Source organism: Cibotium barometz, chromosome 12 (assembly GCF_041138505.1).
Source record: "Cibotium barometz isolate CiBa-2024 chromosome 12, ASM4113850v1, whole genome shotgun sequence".
Classification (NCBI taxonomy): Eukaryota; Viridiplantae; Streptophyta; class Polypodiopsida; order Cyatheales; family Cibotiaceae; genus Cibotium; species Cibotium barometz.
In genome coordinates, this window is record NC_141057.1 from 50829480 (window position 1) to 50836016 (window position 6537).

The window sequence follows — 6537 nt, forward strand, 5'->3', positions numbered from 1 at the left end:
CATCACATCACATTCATTCACATCTCATTCATTCAGACCACATCACATTCACTCACATCACATCTCATTCATTTTACCTCACATCTCATTCATTCACATCTATCCTGACTCACATCCCATCACATCACATTCATTCATATCCATCATATTCACATTCATTCATATCCATCACATTCACATTCATTCATATCCATCACATTCACATCCACATATATTTATGACACATCACATCTCTTTCCATCACATCACATTCTTTCACATACACATCTATGTCCATTCTTTCACATACTCATTCACACCAATATTTTCACATATACATTCACATCCATTCTTCACTTATACATTTACATCCATTTTCATCACATATCATCCACTCATATCCCATATCATTCATTTACATCCATTCATTTACATCCTGATACACATGACATCATATCTCATCCATTCATTCACATCTATCTGATTAACATCACATCTTATCACATCTACTCACCTCACATCTCATCACCTCTATTCACATCACAACCACCCATCCATTCATTCACACTTATCTGATTCTCATCACATCTCATTACATCTATTCACATCACATCTCATAACATCTCATTACATCTATTCACATCACATCTCATAACCTCTATTCACATCACATCCATCCATCCATTCACATCTATCTGATTCACATCACATCTCATCACATCTATTCACCTCTATTCACATCACATCCATCCATCCATTCACATATATCTGATTCACATCACATCTCATCACATCTATTCACCTCACATCTCATCACCTCTATTCACATCACATCCATCCATTCACATGTATCTGATTCACATCACATCTCATCACCTCTATTCACATTACATCCATCCATCCATTCACATCACATCTCATCACATCTATTCACCTCACATCTCATCACCTCTATTCACCTCATATCTATTCACCTCACATCTCATCACCTCTATTCACATCACATCTATCCATCCATTCACATCTATCTGATTCACATCACATCTCATCACATCTATTCACCTCACATCTCATCACCTCTATTCACATCACATCTTGATTTCTTTAAGGGGGGAAGGATGTAACATACTCATCTTCACTAATAAAGAAATGTCCATGTAATAGATGAATTTATGAGTTTTTATGGTATAAAAATCAATGATTTTATTAAATGAGCCATTTCTACTTAGAATCTTCAAATTCTGAGCCAAAATTTAGAATTTGCGCGTAATTTTACCCTTATATAGGATTTTACAGCATCCAAAACGGACATCGGATCAAGCTTATACGCAAATTTTGGTTATTTTTAGTTAAAAAATGACGACCTTTAAACCTTAATAAATGGACGACTGGGCGTCCGATTTGACGAACGGCCAACGACCAGGGGAACATCCCTGACAAAATTTCTTTTCGCCCCCCGGGCAGTCTGGCATGCAAATCGAGACCGGCACCCCAAATTTAGAGACCCCTCCCCAAAAAAGGGACCGTACACACTCACCGGCGGGTGCCCGTACAATGGCCACACAAGAACCAAAGGTCAGCCACCCACTGTGTGGTCCACACGCACCGCTACATGGACACCCATGCTGCCTCTGACGATCAGATAAGGTACATGCGTACCACTCCTTTTCTTGTTAACCCTCGCCACCGTACCTTTCCCCCAGAGCCATGCAGGCCACTGATCCACATCCTTTGTCGGCACACCCCCCTTTTTTCGACCATTCTTTGCACAGTGCCCACACCCGTACCCTATAACTATATCAACCCCTAGGGTTCTCCATGGGCAGCACACATTTCTGCATAGCCTACACTCTGCCGTGTCGCCGTCTATACCGCCCTCTGTCCCTGCGCAATGTACTTGTTGCAGTGCAGCCGCCCTCTCAACACCCCCTCATCTGCTGCCACTTTTCAAATAAGGCAACTTTCCTCAACTCCCCCCTTGTTAGAAGATAGTGTCCTTAGCTCTTCTCCCCCTGCCCTGCCCCGCCCCTTTCTCCCTCCGTGTGAAGAGACTTACAGCGGCACCCCTCTCCCCTTCAGCAAAACGTTTTTGTTTAAGGACATCTCACAAATTCCCCCCCCATTTGCATGGACTTTAGCAAGAGGTTTTGACCTTAGAGAGGGTTCATGCGCTGTGGTCTTTTGCTCATACGGTGAGTAAACAATCTCAGAATTGAGATTTGACTGGAGCATTATGACCGCGACAGTGAGCACTACAAGGCGACGTCCAAGATGGCCCCATCCCGGAAACGCCAGAATATTACCTCGGGAGGAGTACACAACAATGAGATTAGAGAATATGCTCCTAATGTGGCTCCAACCCTCCCGTTACAAGCTCCTCAAGGAAATGGTGGCCAGGTTAGCTTGGTTATCTTTTAAAGAAGAGTTTTTTTCTTTAATATTAATGTTAATAAATGTGTATCTTTTCCTTAATTTTTTTTTTTGGTATGAAGCTACGATTTGAAGTGATGCTGTATTCAATGAATTGTATTGAGATTTTTATCTTTAAGAGAAAGAGTGCAAGTTTTTCCTGGCTTTGACGCTAACTCCGTTCCGTGCTTGTGTAGGCAGGTGGTGTTGTTAGCAAAGCTCAAGAATGGCCTAAGGTATCGCTCATAGCATTGGGAGAATAAGGTTCACCGATTGAGGCGAGAGATTATGATGTTGTCTAGTGCTGAGGGCCCAGGCTAGTGCGGTGAATATGCCCACCCTAGTGCATAGACATCCCTCTGAGGGGCGGGAGGATCGAGCGACGGAACCTAAGAGGGTGACAGGATGGCTTGAGTCCTCGCCAGCGGCGGTTGACGATGAGGTGTATGGTCCCATAGGGTTTTGCCCAACATGTAGAGGCTAGAAGGCCGAATTCTAGATCATCGACAGTATAAAGGAAAAGGAATAAGAGAGCCAGTTTGGCTTGTATGGGATTGATTCATGTATAAACTTTTTTTTATAAATCTTGTCTTTGGCATTATTGTACTATGGCAAAGGGCTGTTTAACAAACCTCGTGAAAAGGGCTATTTTAACAAACCTCGTGAAAGGGTCTTAATTAAGGAACATGTTTATTTATGTCAAACAGTGTGGTAGAATTTATCAGAGAACAAAATTGATGCGTGAGTAGGGTGAAAAATGGGAGGATGGAATGCCTTGATGGCACCATCCTATGGATGGGTAGACTCGATTAGTTGGGTAGCTTTCTAACAGATTAAGTGAAAGCCCTACGCTAGATAAATAGGTTCTCGGGCAATTATATTCTAGAAGACTAGGCTAGCGGCGGCTGTGCCTTGCATGGATGAGGAAAAAAGCGTTATCTCTAGGAATCAAGACAAGTAGTTGCCTAAACTATGATCAATTACCCTATGGGTGATTTGATTTTTAGAAGATCACGCTCCCCCTGTGGGATAGGACTAGGTCTTATCTATGAATCATATCCTTAAATCTCTGCATGGTCAAGGTGTCGATGAATAGACTTAGTGGACTTTCTTAAGTGTTCCCCCTATTTTGGAAGGGGGGAACCTTACAAAATTAATTTTGCAGCATTGCTTCATGGGATCAAATAAATTCACAAGCCTACGTTGTGGCAATCAATGGATTGTTCTTCGTCCAACATTCATGGAATTTTTAAATGAACTATTTATGAGATTTCATGTTGGGATATGGTCAACAACAATGCAAAAGAATGTTTTGTCTATAGTGAAAACTTTGACAAAACACGCGAAAGGACTTGCCATTTTTCATGGTTTGGGGACAAGAAGAGTGCTACAAATATGATAAAGAGAAGATTTAAAGGCCAGATAAGATAATTTGGGGTTGAAGCAATGTTTAAACCTCTTCTAAAGGTACGGTGCCAATGGAGTGGAAAGTGTTTTATGGAAGGACTATATGCTCATTGATGACAACCCTTATATAGGTTGTTTGAATCCAGCAAAAAATTGTATCTTTCCTACCACTTTCAATATTTATCAAGGAGATAACATTTTAATTGAGGATTGCAGTATCTATTGTACTTAGATGGTGCAAAAGATATGCGTGATGTTATAACCTTCAATAGATATAGGCAACAACCAGTGTAACAAGGGAAGGAGGACAAGATGCTCATTCAAGCTCATCAAACAAACAAACTCCATCGGGCCAATGTCAAGGACACACAACATATACTGATGTGGAAACAACAAGTAAAATTCGTGCTCCATCTCTTCATCTAAGTAGTAGACAACTAGTGATATTACAAAGAGTTCCTCTAGTGTCGACACTAAAAGACATGGAAGCAATGCTCTATACTCAAAAATTAGGGTATAAAAAAAGCTTCATCATAGGAGCTGTAGCTAAGAGTTATATATTGCAATTAAAAGATTTTTTATCAATGTCAGCCAAGGAGAAACTAGGTTCTTTTTTCATGAACCCTTCAAATGTGTAGGAGGAAGCATGTAGCATTTATGCTATATATGGTATGTAGTTTACGTAAAGACTAACTTGTGTTTTTTCTTTTCACAGAATTCAGGCCTTTAAGAAAAATCAAGATATCTTCGATCTGTGAATACCATATCAAAGATGATGAAATGCAACCACCGCATTTACCTATCAAAGTTGCATAGATCTTCTACATTAAAGATGTGGCTTACATGGTTAGACCTTCATCAATCCAAGGGGTTGGGCTTGGATTGTTTATACATTCAAATGTGCAAGCTGGAAGGACCTTGTTGCACTATGGAGGGTCAAAATATTCTCATGATAATTGGATAAAATTGTGTAGAGAATCCTAGAGCACAAAAGTACTCGATCATTGAGGACCCTAGTGTGTGTCCTAAGGAGGACAGAGTTTACATTGTCAGTGATGTTCAAGATGGAAATGTGGCTGGTTATATAAATAGCTATAAGGATTACGAAGAAAGAGAGAATGTGTGTTATGTATTCTCACCTCCATTGTACAAGCATAGAGAAAGAAATGTACATGTAGATTATGGCTACATTTATGTAGAAGCATTGAAGAATATCACTGTTGGAGATGAACTTTTTGCTGATTATGATTTCTAATGTAATCTCAATTATAATTTATAGTTTTTTTCAACACTACTACTTCTAAGAGGTTTTCAATGTCTATGTACTCGAGCTCCTAAGTGGCATGAATGTGTTCATAAAAATAGTATGGAATTTTAAATTTGGTAGTGTTTAGGAATTGTCCTGATTGATATAGTTTTGACTAGTAGAATTACTAAGTAATGATCCTTATAATCACATGGTAACCTATGTTGTATTGTAGTATTTCAAAATCTCTCCAATAGAAATATAGGTTATTATTTGTTGAGCATGTTCTTCTTGCATTAGTGAAATATAGTCTAAATCAAAAGGGCAATTCTTCTCAAGTTTCAGTAATGTAGACTAAATTTACAAGTAATACAAGCTTTTTTCTAGTCGATTTTAATAAATATAGTCCAAATCTAGATCATTTTATTGATTTTATCTAGCCAATTTTAACAACAAATATAGTCCAAATCTTCAAAAGTGGGAATTGGGATTTTCCCAAATTCCCTAATATGGTGTTGAAGGGATAAAGAATTTGAAGTAATTAAATAAACGTTACTATAATAGTATAGAAACCATACATTAAGTCCTACTTCATGATGCTTAGTAAGCCACATAGTCTTTAGTACAATATTTATCCCAAAAGTACCAAATATATTTATGAAGTATGCACAGTAATTACATGAACATTTGCAGAGTATCTTAATTTGCTAGAAGTATTGAAAATTCCTATCCAAAAGGAACTAAATTCATATAAATTAATGAACACTACTACTTCCCATAACATAAAAAAATTGCATGGTGTATTCAATACCTTTAACAGAATAATTACTAAATAGTATTCATTGAATACTATAAGAATATGTATGAAATAAAACACCTAGGAACAAACCAAATTAAGATGTAACAAAATTGCAAGAGGTTATCAATAGTACTACTAGAACAAGTACTAAATAGTACATTTGGGAAAAAAACCAAATTAATAAGTAGTACTACCAAATAAGTTTTCAATAGTACTATTATAATACGTACTAAATAGTACATTTAGGAAAAAACCAAATTAAGAAGAAGTACTAAATAGTACTACCCACAACATAACAAAATTACATAAAGTATTCAATAGTACTACTAGAATAAGTACTACCTAAAACATAATAAAATTACAAAGTATTTAATAGTATTACTAGAATAAGTACAAAATAATATATCTAGAAAGAAACCAAACTAAGAATCAACATTGAATAGTACTTCCCAAGCATGAAGTATCAAATAGTGCTACCGAGAATAGTACTAAAAAAGTGCAACAATATAGTGTAGGACCTACTTCATGATGCTTGGTAAGCCACATAGTTCTTAGTACTTTTTAAAAAGGTTCCAAACATAGTATGGGAAGAAACCAAGGTAATATTCAGTTTTGAATAGTACTTCCCAAGCATGAAGTATTAGATAGTATTACTAGAATAGTACTAAAAAAGAACAACAATACATTGCAAGACCTA